This window comes from Erythrolamprus reginae, chromosome 1, assembly GCF_031021105.1.
Source record: "Erythrolamprus reginae isolate rEryReg1 chromosome 1, rEryReg1.hap1, whole genome shotgun sequence".
Classification (NCBI taxonomy): domain Eukaryota; kingdom Metazoa; phylum Chordata; class Lepidosauria; order Squamata; family Dipsadidae; genus Erythrolamprus; species Erythrolamprus reginae.
Window position 1 is genome coordinate 110,116,649 of NC_091950.1, and position 16,577 is coordinate 110,133,225.

At 38.0% G+C, this 16,577-nt stretch overlaps 1 long non-coding RNA gene across 1 annotated transcript; it reads right to left on the reverse strand.

The window, feature by feature from the left end:
* Positions 1 to 10,426: 10,426 nt before the first annotated feature.
* On the reverse strand, positions 10,427 to 15,107 carry LOC139157929 (uncharacterized). Its single transcript, XR_011557587.1, has 4 exons — positions 14,981 to 15,107; positions 14,115 to 14,156; positions 12,153 to 12,284; positions 10,427 to 10,769 (listed from the first exon to the last, which is right to left on the reverse strand). It is a non-coding gene; the product is annotated as an uncharacterized lncRNA (long non-coding RNA).
* Positions 15,108 to 16,577: the final 1,470 nt, after the last annotated feature.

A 16,577-nucleotide genomic window follows, 5' to 3' on the forward strand; every position in this document is an offset into this window, starting at 1 on the left:
AGGACCTGTATATTTACTGAACCCTGCTGGATGTGTCATGTGCTGACCACACCCATACCTATTATTATTATTATTATTATTATTATTATTATTATTATTATTATTATTATATTATTATTATTATTATTATTATTATTATTATTATTATTATTATTATTTTATTATTTATTGGATTTGTATGCCGCCCCTCTCCGCAGACTCGGGGTGGCTAACAACAGAATAAAAACAGCATGTAAATCCAATACACAACAGCTAAAAAACCCTTAATTCTAAAATCAAACATACACACAAACAAACAAACCATGCATAAATTGTAAAGGCTTAGGGGGAAAGAATATCTCAGTTCCCCCATGCCTGATGGCAGAGGTGGGTTTTTAGGAGCTTGCGAAAGGCGAGGAGGGTGGGGGCAGTTCTAATCTCTGGGGCGAGTTGGTTCCAGAGGGTCAGGGCCACCATAGAGAAGGCTCTTCCCCTGGGCCCCACCAAACAACATTGTTTTGTTGACGGGACCCGGAGAAGGCCCACTCTGTGGGACCTAACCGGTCACTGGGATTTGTGCGGCAGAAGGCGGTCTCTTAGATACCCTGGTCCAGTGCCATGAAGGGCTTTACTTTGAATTGTGACTGGAAATTGATCGGCAACCAATGCAGACTGCGGAGTGTTGGTGTTACATGGGCATTTCTGGGAAAGCCCATGATTGCTCTCACAGCTGCATTCTGCACGATCTGAAGTTTCCGAACACTTTTCAGAGGTAGCCCCATGTAGAGAGCATTACAGTAGTCGAGCCTCGAGGTGATGAGGGCATGAGTGACTGTGAGCAGTGACTCCCGGTCCAAATAGGGCCGCAACTGGTGCACCAGGCGAACCTGGGCAAACGCCCCCCTCACCACAGCTGGAAGATGTTTCTCTAATGTGAGCTGTGGATCGAGTTTAGTGAAGAGGGGATACATCACATGACACCTCCAAGATGACGCAAGTTTGACATTCCTTCTCTAAGGGAACATGAGCCTACTATTTATGATGATTATTTGAAAAGCAAAGCCTTGTGATAGCTTCTTTAAGTGACTATGCATGGGAAGCACTTAGAATTGACTTGGGATTATGTGCCAAAATCAGAAACATTCTCTCTCTTTAAGTGCAAAATCTAAATAAAGCATGTTGGAGGGAAGTGAAAGTTGTTCTTTCTGGAGTATTTATTAATTCAAGTATTTTGGCTACACTTATTGCTCCCTGGGGAACCTTTAATGTACATTTCCTGAACATAATTTAAATTATAATAATTTTTAAAAGATACTCTATCAAAATAGAGATTAACTGACACAATCTCCATAAAACTTGTATCTTTTAGATCCCCCCCTTTCTGTTACTTGTTATTTTGCAACTCAATAGCTAGTGGCAGCAGGATTTAAAGAGCAATTGGTTGAAGTTTTATATCAATCTATCTTTCTAAAGGAGACCATACCACTGGCAGCTTCATTTTTAAGCACTGGTGCTTGGCTGGCATCTTTAATTAACACATTTAAGCACCTTCTACACAAGTTTGTGCCTGCAGGATAGAATTAAGAGGAATGAAAAACAAGACTGACAGATACATTAAGACCTGCTTCCAAGATGTTGCATTAGAGGAAGGGCAATGATTATATCCATTGTGACAGTTTATTAGATTTTCTTTCCAGATTGTTGGCTTTAAAACAAAACAAAACATTGGCACTAAGTTTTACAGAAGAAACTCATTTTTCAAAAGCCTTCTCTTGCATGCTTGGCACTACTATTCCTACTCTGGATTCTTCCGCCACATCTTGCACAGTACCAAGAATCATGACATTTTGGTGGGATTATAAGTTTAGTCAATCCACTGGCATGTTGACCTAGAGCAAGAATGTCAAATTCAAGGCCTTTGGGCTGAATCCAGCCGACAGGGTGCATAAATCCAGTCCATGGGGCCAGCCTGGGAATATCAAAAGACCAGCCCATGGTGTCAAAAATAGGCAGAAAATGGGCCAAGGCCTCCAGCATTAAATAGACCACACGGGAGCTTTGGGATGCTTCTTTTCATGTTTTTGGCTATCAGAGCATTGCAAGAAACCATGGTGGGTGAAAATGAGGTGTGCATGGATCGCACATAGGCCCCATATGCCCCATTTTGGCTGGTAAAGTGCTGCAAGAAGTATCCATCCTGCTCTCCCTCCTTCTGCATGCCCATGTAGGAGAACCACAATGTTGATCTGGCCATCAAAGAAATCCAGTTTGACACCCCTGGCCTAAAGGTAAAGATGCTCACCTCACACTCCGAAGTTTAAGAATTCAATCCTAGGCAGTGACAGAAGTTTCTCTTTCAGATAAGGTGACCAGATTTTCACATTAGTAAAGTGGGACACCATCGATGGGTGTGTGTTTGTAAGTTGGGTTTCTTGATTAAAAATTTGGTGTATGAAATAAATAAATAAATTAGTTACCTAAATTATCTGAGATGAGTCAAGCTATTATCCAAAGCATCTGAGGGTAAGACAAGAAGCAATGTGTGGGAACATGGAGAGGAGCAACTTAGAACTAAGGAGAAAATCCCTGATAGTTAGAACAATGAATGTCCCATCACACTTGGCCAATAAAGAATAAAGAATTCGATACCGGGTTTTTTATAAAAATTATTTTAATTAATCACTATGTAGAAAACATATGTTGTATTAATCACCATTATTTAGGCCCAAGAGCACACAAGACTGACTATCTATCTATCTATCTATCTATCTATCTATCTATCTATCTATCTATCGATCTATCGATCTATCGATCTATCGATCTATCGATCTATCGATCTATCGATCTATCGATCTATCGATCTATCAATCTATCGATCTATCAATTGACCGATCGATCTACCTACCTACCTACCTACCTATCTATCTATCTATCTATCTATCTATCTATCTATCTATCTATCTATTTATTAGATTTGTATGCTGCCCCTCTCCGTAGACTCGGAGCGGCTCACAACAGTAATAAAAAACAATATTATAGCGAGACAAATCTACTATAAAAAAGAAGCATATAAAACCCAAGACTTGACATCTCCCACAAGATGTCAAGGTCCTCTTTGAAAATGATGGACCAACATCAATCCTAACGTATACTTACAAAATTGTTTTTCCTGAATATTTTTCATAACCCCGCATTGTCTATCCATAGTGCTTTTCATCAAACTGACAAATTAATTTCATATAAATAAAACTGGGGTGGGGGGTGGGGGATCCCACTATTTCCTATTTAGATGAGTTTGGGTTATTGCTGTCTTCAGACCTTATGTTCAGCCAGGATAACAAAGCTTGTTTTCTTTTCTCTTTTCATGGGCAGGATGACATTTGGAGACTCGGCGTTTCTTTTATTCATAAAGAAGAAAACACAGTTAGGAGAAAATGTGTTTTTCCCCTCTCAAAAATACACAATTTCTATGAATAATGTCATAAAGGAAAATATATATTCTCCAATTGTGCATCTAACTTAAATTGGGTACTAATAAGGAATTGCCAACGTGTAACACAGCAATCTACTAAAGTACAAAAAATGTGAATGTTAGGAATGAGGTGAAGTTGAATGGAAGACATGCAAACTATTAAGCAAAAACTGTTATAATCCTTCCAGTATTTTCAACTGAGCTACCTTGGTTTACTTTAATGAAAAGCTAACAATACAAGAATTGAGGGACAGAGAATTGGAATAACCTTTAGAGGTGGGGGGAGGCAAAAGCTGGAAATACCACGCAACTGATTGTAGCTATGCAGATTAGAGTTGTCTGTATATAGGAAACGGAAAATAGTAATTCATAATAATATAAAGGGGGATGAAAAGCAGACTATATTTCAGTGATAGTGGAATAGCTGCAGTATAGGTTTGTATGCTACTCTATGACCTTAGTAACGACTTGATCTAATATCTAGGCTGGGCTGATTATGAAAGTTACATAGCTTTGCCCTGGTAAATATTTAAATGGTAGACCATTTGGAAAGTCCAGAACAATAGCAATTATGGAAAAAAGTAGTATTTTTGGAAAAGGCAATGGCAAATAGCAGCATCATTTATAAATAATCATTTATAACATCATTTATCACCCATCTCCTCCCACTTATGACTGCACGACTGTAACTTGTTGCTTGTGTTTTTACAATTTATTTTAATATTGATTGTTTCCTGATTGCTTATTTGTACCCTATGACAATCATTAACTGTTGTAATTCATGATTCTTGACAAGTGTATCTTTTCTTTTATGTACACTGAGAGCATATGCACCAAAGACAAATTCCTTGTGTGTCCAATCACAAATAAAGAATTCTATTCTATTTCTGATCTATTCTATTCTGTTCTGCTCTGTTCTGTTCTTAGACTTATATATCATTTCATAGTGCTTTACAGCACCTCTGTATAGGTAGTTAATTTACAACCATTTATTTAGCGATTGTTAAACAGCTGTAAAAAAGTGACTTACTTTCTCACAAGCAGTGGAAAGAAGTCAGTATAAGGTGGGGCTGGTACCAAATGACACACTTCAGTAACAAAAGAAATATTGTAGCAGCTTCCCAGTTTGTAAATAAGGGAAAGTATGCAGCTGCAGAAGAATGAATGTAAATAAAAAGATGAAAATATGCAATAACCATATCTATCCAAAATTGGCAGCGGAGAGTGGACAGACAAGTATTATTTTCCTGTTGATACCACAAGCCACAAAACTCAGATCTTCGGGGAGAAGCAATCTTGAAACTGAACTCGGAGCCATATTTTGCTTAAAAAAACTTTTTGTAGTCAAGGCTTCTGGGTATTTGACAGAGGTTTTTTTTCCTTTTCTTTTAGCTATATTTGTCATTGGTTTAGTAAGAACACAAGGACAAGCATCCGCTCTAACAATCAAGTTAATAACATTTTGCCTGTGACAGCTCCATCATGTGCAGAATCTATTTCATTCACATTTCACTGGTGATTAAACTTTTCATTCTGTTGAATTTCCCTTGTAATCTGCCAAAGCTTTTCTCAAAGTATGTGAGCCTTACACAGGTGCTGTAATTAAGGGCGTTTTGGCTAAATTGGTACAGTTGCATGACTTGAGAAGTCAGAGTAAGAAAAGCAATTTATTCTTCTGCCGGTTCACGCTTATAATGAACAGACTGTCTTTCTGCATAACATTATGCAAACATGGTTTATTGTTAGTGGTAATTTTCTGCATTCTGTTGTATTAGCATATAGTGCAATTAATTTTCCTCTTTTAAAATATGCCTGTGAATGTGTGACACTGAATATACAGGCCTTTGCCACTGGAGCTCCAACAACACATACAGAGTAAATCAATGTAGGATGATATTTGGTAGTTATTCATTAGCCATCAACAAAAAGTGTAATGTAGATTTATGTTAGCTGCAGACAAATAGGCTCACCGCACTTCTTAATGAAGAACTCCTATTTGCTTTACGGAAATGTTGTGATAGCATTTTTGAGCCCCTAATTCTAATGCATAATTGATATCATCATCATCACCAGTAGTGATGGGCGAACTGAACTCACACAATTCGGGTCCATACCGAATTTTGCGCTGTTCGGTACAAACCTGAAATTTGTTGAAACTTAGGGGCAAAGTTCAGGGTCGTGTTTGGCGTTCGGAGCTTTGACGTCATCGGCAGGTTGCTAAGGACGGCAAGGTGATCACTTCCTGGATTCCATGGAATCCAGGAAGTGATCACCTTGGCATCCTTAGCAACCTGCAGATGACGTCAAAGCTCTGCCCCTGGAATCTCTTCGTGGGAGGGATTCCTCGTTCGAGTTTGGGTTTGGTTCAGGTTCGGCCGAATTTTGCTTAAAGTTTGTCCGAACTTGCCAAAACCAAACACCGTTGGGTTCACCCATCACTAGTCACAAGAGATGAAAGAGAACTTAGAGGACTTCTCCAACCCCCTACTCAATCAGAAGCCCCTATACTATTTCAGACAAATGGATATCTAGTTCCTTTTTAAAGGTCTCCAGTGATGGATCACCCACAACTTCTGAAGGCAAGCCGTTCCACTGGATGACCTGGATGATTGTTATATGGTCTATTATAACTTATTGAAAGTTTCCCAAATTAACCCTTTCCTCAGAAGGTATTTTTCCCTCTAAAAGCTAGTTATTTACCTGCAACCTATGTATATTATCTCAGAAACAAATCTCATTATGAGTAGAGTAGTTTATCAGTAATTATATGCATTTTGTTCATTCTTGTTTCCAACCTTGCATTGTCAGCAGAAATAGCATATGAACCAAAAGGCAATGTTGTATTTTTCATTATGATATGCCTACATTCAGCCTATTCGAATATTCATCAGGCAGAATTATATGACATAAATTTGCTTACTGAATCAAGTATTGCTTTTCTCTCTCGGTCAAAATGTAATAAAAATTGTAGAAAAAAATCAATCATGAAACAAGTTTGGGGAAAAAATCACTGCAGAGTTCTTCTTTATAGGGGATTAAGGAGGATCACCATATTGTAAGTTGTGTGTTAGGGAAGGTAAAATAATGTATATTAGGAATGGGAGTTAAAATGTAATCCACTCCCCACAAGTATCACAACCACAGTTTGAAAGAAACATGAGTTTGTCTTATTTGTCAATCCTATTATCTCAGTCTGGCCCCTTGGAAATGTGTAGGGACTACAAATCCGACAATTCTTAGCAATACCTATTGTAGTACCAATGTTTCTAGAGAAGGGATGTCAAACTCAAGGCCTGTAGGCCTCTGCCCATGAAAACAGAACTCAGGGGAGTGGTCCTCCCAGGCTCAGTTTTCAGTGACAGAAAGCATATCCACCTTGGCCATACCCACATGGTCCCCAGAGATCAAACACAACCCTAATGTGGCCCTCAATGCAGTCAAGTTTGACACCCCTGGTCTAAAGGGCATAATGTTGGGCAAGCTTCCAGAAAGCATTTACTAAGTAATTGTTTAATAATCGTCTACTTTGAATCGTCTACTTTTACTTTATTGACCTGATTAATATATCAAAACTCCAGGAATTTAAAGCAATTGTCTATCAATATTTCTCTCAAGAACAACACTGGAAAGTAGGTTGGGTTGAGAAAAAGAAGTAGACTAGCCTGACGTCTCTCAGTCAACTTTGCTGCACTTCTAGGGACTTGAAACTGGGTCTTCTCTGCCATGATTCAGCATCTTAATTGCTATTCCTTATATATATACATATGTATATGTATATGTATATGCATCTCCGAGACCGCCTCCTGCCGCACGAATCCCAGCGACCGATCAGGTCCCACAGAGTGGGCCTTCTCCGGGTCCCGTCAACTAAACAATGTCGGTTGGCGGGCCCCAGGGGAAGAGCCTTCTCTGTGGTGGCACCGGCCCTCTGGAACCAACTCCCCCCGGAGATTAGAACTGCCCCTACTCTTCCTGCCTTCCGTAAACTCCTTAAAACCCACCTTTGCCGTCAGGCATGGGGGAACTGAAACATTTTCCCCTGGGCATGTTTAATTTATATATGGTATGCTTGTGTGTATGTCTGTTAGTATATGGGGTCTTTTAAATCTTTTATTTTTAAATTTGTTAGATTATTTATGATTTGTTTCCACGTGTTGTGAGCCGCACCGAGTCTTCGGAGAGGGGCGGCATACAAATCTAAGTAATAAATAAATAATAAATAAATATGCATATGCATATGCATATGCATATGCATATGCATATGCATATGTATATGTATATGTATATGTATATGTATATGTATATGTATATGTATATGTATGAATCTAAATTCTATTCAAACATCTCTAACAAAGAAGAGTCCCAAAATACCCCAGATACATACTTCAGAATTTCCTTGTGGTAGAGCCATTCCTCTCCAAATCTTTCTCATTTGAAAATTAACCTCTTTAATAAAGTACCTAAATTATTATCGTTGAGAGCTCTTACAGCTTTCATTTCCGGGGAGGGGTGACATACAAGTCTAATAAATAATGATGATGATGATGATGATGATAATAATAATAATAATAATAATAATGATGATGATGATGATGATGTCAATACAACACAGCAAACAAGATCACTATGCTGGATTTCGTATTTCATCACCAGTCGAGTGCTTCCCAAGCACCTAGGACTGGGTGATGTACTGCCGAATTATGTTTGCCGATCCCAGCCTTTTGCAATTGACAGGTGGAGATTTTGTCAATTCTGATGGTTTTCAAATGTCCACTGAGATCCTTTGGCGCTGCGCCCAGCATGCCAAATAACACTGGGACCACTTTCACTGGCTTATGTCAGTGTCGTTGAGACCATATAGACAAATTCCTTGTGTGTCCAAACACACTTGGACAATAAAGAATTATTTCTATTTGTAGTTTTTTTAAAATATTTAAATAGGGGATAGAGGATGGTTAGAAGGAGTGGTGAAATCCAGATCTTTTTACTACCAGTTCTGTGGGTGTGGCTTGGTGTCCATCGCTTGGTGGATGTGGTGCGGCTGGGTGGGCATGACTTAGTGGCCATGGCAGGGGAAGGATATTGCAAAATCTCCAATCCCTCCTCACTTTTAGGCCAGTCAAAGGTGATATTTGCCTTTTATTTGAAATTTTCTGCTACTGGTTCTCCAGAACCTGTCAGAACCTGCTGGATTTCACCCATTGTTAGAAGGGATTGCTTGTGCAATCATAAGACCAACTTGCTGGTGGATAGAGACTCCAACAACCATGCAGAATTGAGGCTTCTATAAATGAAGAATACCGCACTTAGAATGACGAATCTACCATCTCTGCATGAGAAAGAAGAGGTGATAAGTGGGGAGGGAATCAGAGGACAGCAAGAATGTCAAATATGATGGACATGAACTCAAAGAGAAAAATAGTTCTGTCTGGAGGATGTGTGTGTGTGCATGCGTGCTGAAAACTGAAAATCTGAGATCAGCACTTTGGAAAGTTTCACACCGCAGTGTCTTGGCATATTCACCTGGAAAGAACATGAAAGGGGTTTTTTTTCCTCTCCCCACTCCTCACTTCTTTGTTAAGTGAAGGCAAGAGTTACAAGGGAGGGAGGGGAGGGAGAGAGGGAGGAAGAGAGAGAATATCAGAGAAATGGGCCAGAAAAAGAAAAGGACATTACAGAACCTCAGGCTTTACCACCTGAGTATGCTAAAAGTGCTGACAAATAGCAGACACCTGAAATGTAGCATTCTCCATTTCTCACAAAGCTTTTCAAGAGACTTGTGATGGCTAAGGTCACAAATACACAGGTGTTTGGGTATGTTATCCTTCCATCCAAGAGCTGAAAGAAAATCCTACTACCTTAAATCTTCCTTTCCTCATAGTAAATCATTACTGCATACATGAAATGGGTCACTCCCATGCTATCCATACACCTCTGATGCACAGCATTTTTAAGGACTATGTGTGGAGGTTGACTTGTTGAAATCCCAGCCCAGCCCAAATACCATCCATTCCACAAAAGGCCTTTAGCTGGTGTGCACAGCACTTTGGCTTCCATGAAACTGGGTTAGCTCTTTGGTTTTTGATGTATCAACCACTAGGTTAGAGGTCTTCAAACTTAGCAACTTTAAGACTTGTGGACTTCAACTCCCAGAATTGAAGTCCACAAATCTTAAAGTTGCCAGGTTTGGGGACCCCTGCATTAGGTGAAAGCAAAGGGAGGGTTTAAAAAAACCCTCGGCTATCATATAGTAGTCATGGATAAATGCTGATGAAAAGTGTCCTTAATGTACATTTCCTGTTATGTGCATTAAATCAAGAACATGATAGTTAATTGCAGGATTTTGCACTTTTGGTTGATTAGTCAATCACTTTTTTTAAAAAAAAAAGTGGCTGTGGGAGCTTTATTGTATCCTACATAGCTAAAAGAGGATTGGAAGACTTTAGAGAAAAGGTCAGTAACTAAATGAAATGGAGCAATTTTGTAAAATACTGTAATGGACTGGGTAGATGACCCTGAGGAATGACTGAAGAGGTGCTGCCTATGAAACAATCAAGACAGGCAGGCAGCCCCAGTAGCTTAGCAATGAGAGAGAGAAAAAGCTTAGGAAGGAGAATATTCTATCTCCTTTCATAATATGGCATAGGCCATAGGGTATGGGTCTCAAACTTGCAACGTTGCCTCATGTTATTGTTATGTGATGTATTGTGACTTTCCCCCCTTCACTAAATCAGCATATGATGCATCTGATCTGCAGACTGCAAGTTTAACCCCCCTGGGGTAGAGGAAGATAGTTTTGCTTCCAGACCCTTTACATTCACTTATAGGAGGACAATCACCCTGTCATTGAGGTTTGTCTTCACAGAGGAAAACAAACATGGCAGCTTCTTTGTAAGTTTTGAAGGCAGTTCCTATTAAAGTTTGTTGAAAAAATCAAAACCAGAAACACAGAGAGATAACTGACTCAGCTGGATGCAATAACTTCTTTATAAACTTGATAACAGGTGAATTTCCAATACCATTAGCAGAATTCTTTTTGAAGCAGTTACAGACAGCAGAAAATAGTTAGTTTCATTTCAGCAGCAGACAAGCACAGAGTGGAGAGACAGTACAGAGAGGAGAGTGAAGAGTGGGCAGATTGGACCTGGAATCATGCCCAGCTTTAAGCTATTTTCAGTTTCTCTTCTCTGCACAGACTCAGAAGTGTTTAACTCCCATTGGCGGACTTAGTTGCTATGCCTATTCATTGGCTGACCTCGTTAACATGGCTCTTCCAGTTCATGAATATCTTAACAGTTCCCTCCATCTTCACGTTCCTCTGGTAAAAACAATAAAAGAATGAACATGAGAACCATGTCCAAAGCTAATAATATGAATATATTACATATAATACTATTTACTATTATTTGCAAAACATTTAAGACACAGTGGTATATATTGTTAGAAAAATGTAACAAATTATATAGAGAAGTATCAGAGAAAAACAAGTGTGTTTCAATAAGACAAGTTAAAGGAAAAGCAGTATATCATATGGTGTTACTATGACTAAACTTGAGATTTAGAAGATCTTCTCCTTTACAGTAATGAGTATCAGGAAGCGATTCACTCACTGAATGGGTACCAATCAAACTGCAAAGACTGTAAATTAATCAAAGCTAAGAGTTTCTGACCAAGCAGGATACAGGATATGTTCTTGAGATCTCCCAAAAGAATTGTCAGATTTAGGAGAGTAGGTGGACAAAATGGTCACAAGACAGTGGAGAAACTTTACCGTAGCAATTGATAGAAGATCTTGACTTGGTCCATATATTTCCACAGCTTAAGGGCAGAAAAGGAAAGAATAGTGACAAGAAAAAGGCTACACAATAGCCAGGGGAAATAAATGTGTTTGGAGAAAACAGTCAACTTGGAAATTGGTGAGCTGGGACTGAATGAGTCTTAATAGTAAACTTGTTTCATTTTCTCTTGAGGCTATAAGACAACTTTGGTTTGGGATATCATTGGGGGAAAGTCAAACAGAAATGGTAGACAGATCACAGACCAACAAGAGGTAGAAGTCAAACTGAACAACTGTGGCTTTCCCTGTGACTGCATCACTGGAATATATTACCCAGGGAAACAATGCTTGCTTACATACACTTTTTGTCCTAATGGTGCTGTGCTTGCACCATTGAGCTGCCAATGGAGACAAGAGGCTTTCTGCAGGCTCTGGCTTCCTGGAACTCGAATGACCTGGATGACTCTTTTGGAGATGCTATTGTTTGTACATTTTGTTTTATCTCTGTATGTCTTTTCAATTTGTATTGAGTTTTACATAACAAGATAACATATACATGTCAGACCTAGCTTCTAGCTTGGATGAATTTATAATAATACATAATTGTAAGATGCTAATTTGCCAATTCTAGTACAGAATACTAATATCTACAGACAGCATCCCTTTATGCACAAAAGCATAAATGCTAAAAGAAAAATAACGGATTCCACATCTCACATACATTGACAAGGGTCAGAAAATGTTGGAGTGCCTTTTTCAAAATGACAAGTGCAGTATACCTTAGCCAAGTGTGATGGCTTTGCTTTCATCTTAGAAATAGCGTCCCTTCCTCTACATTTTAAGCATACAATGTTTTGGTTTTAAATTCATATCATCCACTGCCCTTTTGTGGTCCAAAATAATTGAAAGATTTAAGTTACTTACTCATTTCATAAGTAAAATTCTTGTAGGCAGATGCAGAAAAAGGATTATGAAAAGGTCCCTCGAAATTCATCCAGTACAGCAATTGTCTGTTTTTCATTAAAAACAGCCTAACTAATTTCAATTTTCATGAACCTGGAGAGAAAGATGTTGCTACTTTAACAGTTCTATGACTTGACTCTTTACAGCAGCACTGTCACACAAGTTCCAAGGCTTTAATGAATAACAGAGAAGCATTTTTCGTGTGAGAGTTTTAAAGCAGTTCTTCTTTTTTGAAATATATCCAACCCTTGTAGGCACACCTATCGAAACTGTCATGGTTTAAAGGTAAGGTGCCTCCTAGGCAGGAGCTTACTCAGACAATGAAGCTAAACTTGAAAAATTGTTATGTTCTGAAAAGTTCTCTGGAGATTAAATATTACATATGAAAATAATGAATTTGAAGGAAGAACTTAATATAAAGTTCCAAGGAGTGTGTCAAGGCTCTGTCAGGGCCAAGTACTGATATCTTTTGCTCTGGCTTGAACTCCCAAAGCAAGTGACAGCTCATCTGTCTATCATGATGTTCTTGACAGTCCTTGATTTAACACTGTTCACTAAATTCATTTGGCTTTCTAGCACTTTCCCCACAGGCTAGGATTGAATGAGGAAGGAGCAAGGAGAATAAAATAAAGAAGACAGTTGGGCCATCTCAGTTGTAGAATACTTGTCAGCCTTGTGAACACTTATATACCCCACAGGTGGGAACAAAATGGAAAGAAAATATCTTAGCTGCCAGAATATATTGCTGTAACAATAGAACAAACGATCAGAATTCTGCTGCTGCTAAAATTTAGAAAAGTGTCAACCATCTTATTTTCTGAAGAAAGAAGTAGAATATAAGGGAAAATATTTAAAATTAAAGGAACTGATTCCCAACAGCTTTGGACCATGGCACTGAACTTAATGTGGTATCAGGACTAAGTTTCATAAATTTTATAGAAAAGAACAGAAAATATTGAGCATTTAACTCAAAGATGTTTATTCCCCTGGTTAAGATGTTTCCTATTTTAATTTAGTCTGACCACACTTTTATTTATTTATTCTTGTTTACTAATAACCATATACACTTTTCTCAAAAGGAATGCTATATATTGTTATGTGCTGTTTTATTTAGTGACCATTTGCAATTTCAACACTGAGAAAAAAGTAACTTTGCAACCAGTCCTCACATTTATAGCCTTTGGAAATCTGATTATTGTTACTTTATTTAAAAACAAAATATAAATTACACTTTTTGGTTAAGTTGCTAATGTCCTTAAATTAATTAATAAATAATAATAATTTATTGGATTTGTATGCCGCCCCTCTCCGTAGACTCGGGGCGGCAAACAGTTTGATTTATCTCATGCCATTCTGAAAATAGCTAATACTCCACCATAGGACATAACATGTCTATAAAAATTATTTCCAAAATTGGTGAAGCACTATTTTGCATTTCTATGATCAAAGGTGCCTTCAGTAAAATACAGACAAGTTAAGACAGTAGCAACAATTACATGAGTTAAGATGTCTCATCTATTATATTGGCCATTATCTTTTCACTCTAAGATAGTCCCATATGGAATCTTTAGAATTAGCTTTAAAGCCAGTTTATATTTGGCTCTGATATACTGTATTTGAAATGAGTAGAGTAGAGTAGAGTAGAGTAGAGTAGACTAGAGTAGAGTAGAATAGAATAGAATAGAATAGAATAGAATAGAATTCTTTATCAGCCCTGTGTATTTGGACGCACAAAGAATTTGTCTTCAGTGCATAAGCTCTCATTGTACATAAAAGCTTTAAGTGATAAATCGTGATCATGGTCATCATAAAAATACATTCCATCATTCATCGTAATAAAGCTTGTTTTGGTTTGTTTGTTTTTTAAATTGCAGTTTTAATAAAACTAATGGACAAACCATGTGAAATTCTTTTTCACTTTACCTTCCAGTTTATGATCTTCAGCTTCCTAGCAAGTCTTTCAAACTGAAAAGCAGATGAAAGAATTATGACTTTTCCCTCTTGAATTTACACAGGTTGTTTTCTTAACTTTTTTATATTCAGCTATTTTGTGCGGAGTAGAGATGGCAGGATTTACATTCTTCCAGAATGTCGCCACATCAAGTTAGAGCAATTAATAAATGACCTATTTGCTCCTTATTCTTAATGTTTAGAGAGTTAAAAAAAGAAAGAAAGTGGCAGTTATGGATAAGCTGCAGACAGCGTTGTGGGAATTTGAAAATGTTCTTAATTACACTACTATCCTCTTTATTTTTCCATTTGTTTACCTGCCCCCCATCCCCACCCCGAGCCAGCTTTACTGATTTTTAGAGAGCAAGCTGATTTGGACAGGGACTATTGATTTTATCTTTCTTTCCATCTGTTTAGACTTTGCTGTAGATCTTTCAGATAAGCTGCTTATGGCTTTGTATGCATTAGTTGTAATAAGTGAAGTTATTGCAATATTTATGGGTGGTATGGGGTTTTGGGGTTTTTTTGCATTAACACAACTATAGCAGGTGACAATGCTAGAGGTTTAAGGTTCTCTTTTCCCATCCTCCCCCCCCCCTGCAAGATTATTTCACTGCAGAATAAAAGGAGCCAGCTGTGATATTTCCCCCCACTCCAAGTTACTCTTGAATTCTCTAATGATTGACATAGAACTTGTATTTATAAGAAAGAATTGACATGTGTTGTCCTGAGAGCACTCCATGAGGAATTGACATTTTAATGCCAGCAAATGGAATTATGGATAGCAGTGTTCATCTAGGATTTGGAAAGTAGGGAGATGTTGATCCAGTTAATCTTACCTGAGGCTAGTAAGAACCAGCACTGCTTTGTGTCTTTTCATCATCAGAAATATATCTCCAAGTCTGTACACAGAGTAGCAAACAACAGAGTGTGGGCTTCTGGGTAAATCTAAAGACTTTGTTTTGTGTGGTAAGTAGAAGATTAAACATTATTTCAATTCCTTTGCCTTTCTGAGCATTGAACCAAAGCTTTAGAGACAGAAACTAGTTTGGAACACAAGCTGTTAGTCTCAATTTTCTAAGCCTCTACTTTTATGAAGAGGATAATTTTAAAGTTCATAAAGAAGGGGTATTTTTGGGGGGGGGGGTATATATGTGTGTTTTAAAGAACAAACAGAAAATTGACTAAGGACCACAACTTGTAATGTCAACCATGAGAAGAAATAATAAAATTCATTAATAAAATGAAGCATTGCATGAATCTTCCCCTGAGCAGTGAATTTCACATTAGAAATTAGTATTCCTAGGAAATAAATTATTTGTGTTTTTCATTTTCTGCTTAAAGTGTAAGTATGGGACTACCAGGTATAAAAAAAGGTGAAAGATTCCTCCATAATTTGGGAAGAGGTAGATCCTGACTTTAGTTTACCTATTGCAAAGGTTTTCTTCTCAGTTGCCCACTAAAGCAAAAGGCTGTTGGTTAGAGGTATTAATGGTTTTATCAGTATATAATTCATAGAATTCATTTAACTTCTAAAGCTTGAAATGAAATTGTGGAAAAAATAGTGTTTGATAGATAATACAACCAAGCATTATGAGCTGGAAAACTTCACTTACTAAATGAGGTAATTATAGATTTCATTGTTATCACTAATTACACCCCATAAAGCTATATAATAAAAGACATCCTTTATCATGAAGCACCTTGGGATTTTTACTGAATGTACAGCAGCGGAATAAAAATAGAAGGAAGGAAATTTGGACGATAATGTTGCAATACTGGTATCTATATATAGTAGCTATAAAGTAAATGATATGCAACATTGAGTCGAAGTGGTACAATGTTTAGAGAGCAGTATGACAGGCTACTTCTGCTGACTGCCGGCTTCCTGCTATTTGGCAGTTTGAATCTCACCAGGCTCAAGGTTGACTCAGCCTTCCATCCTTCCAAGGTTGGTAAAATGAGGACCCAGATTGTTGGGGGCAATGTGCTGACCCCTTAAACCACTTGGATAGGGCTGTAAAGCACTGCGAAGCAGTATATAAGTCTAAATGCTATTGCTACATAGTGAAGATAAATAAGCATATATATTTGCCCTTTCCCAAGTTTTCCCCCTATCTTTCACTATAAGTGCTCAAACATGTACTTATGAGGCAGGCATGCTAGGCAGGACTGCCTAGTATCAGTGAAAATGAAAATGTGTCCATATTTTCCTGCTTTGGAGTATCTCTCTGCATGTATAGGAATCTGGTGGTAACCACTTCTCAAATCCAGCACGCTAAACCACTTTGCTCCTGATAAACAATGCTGGGCATCTTCAGTCCGATGAGTAGTGTACTGATGTGGAATGGTTCTCTGATTGAGGGTACAGTAATCTATACACATTCTCAGTAACCAACTATTCTTCCAGGCTCTTACTATGGGAGAAGCATAAGG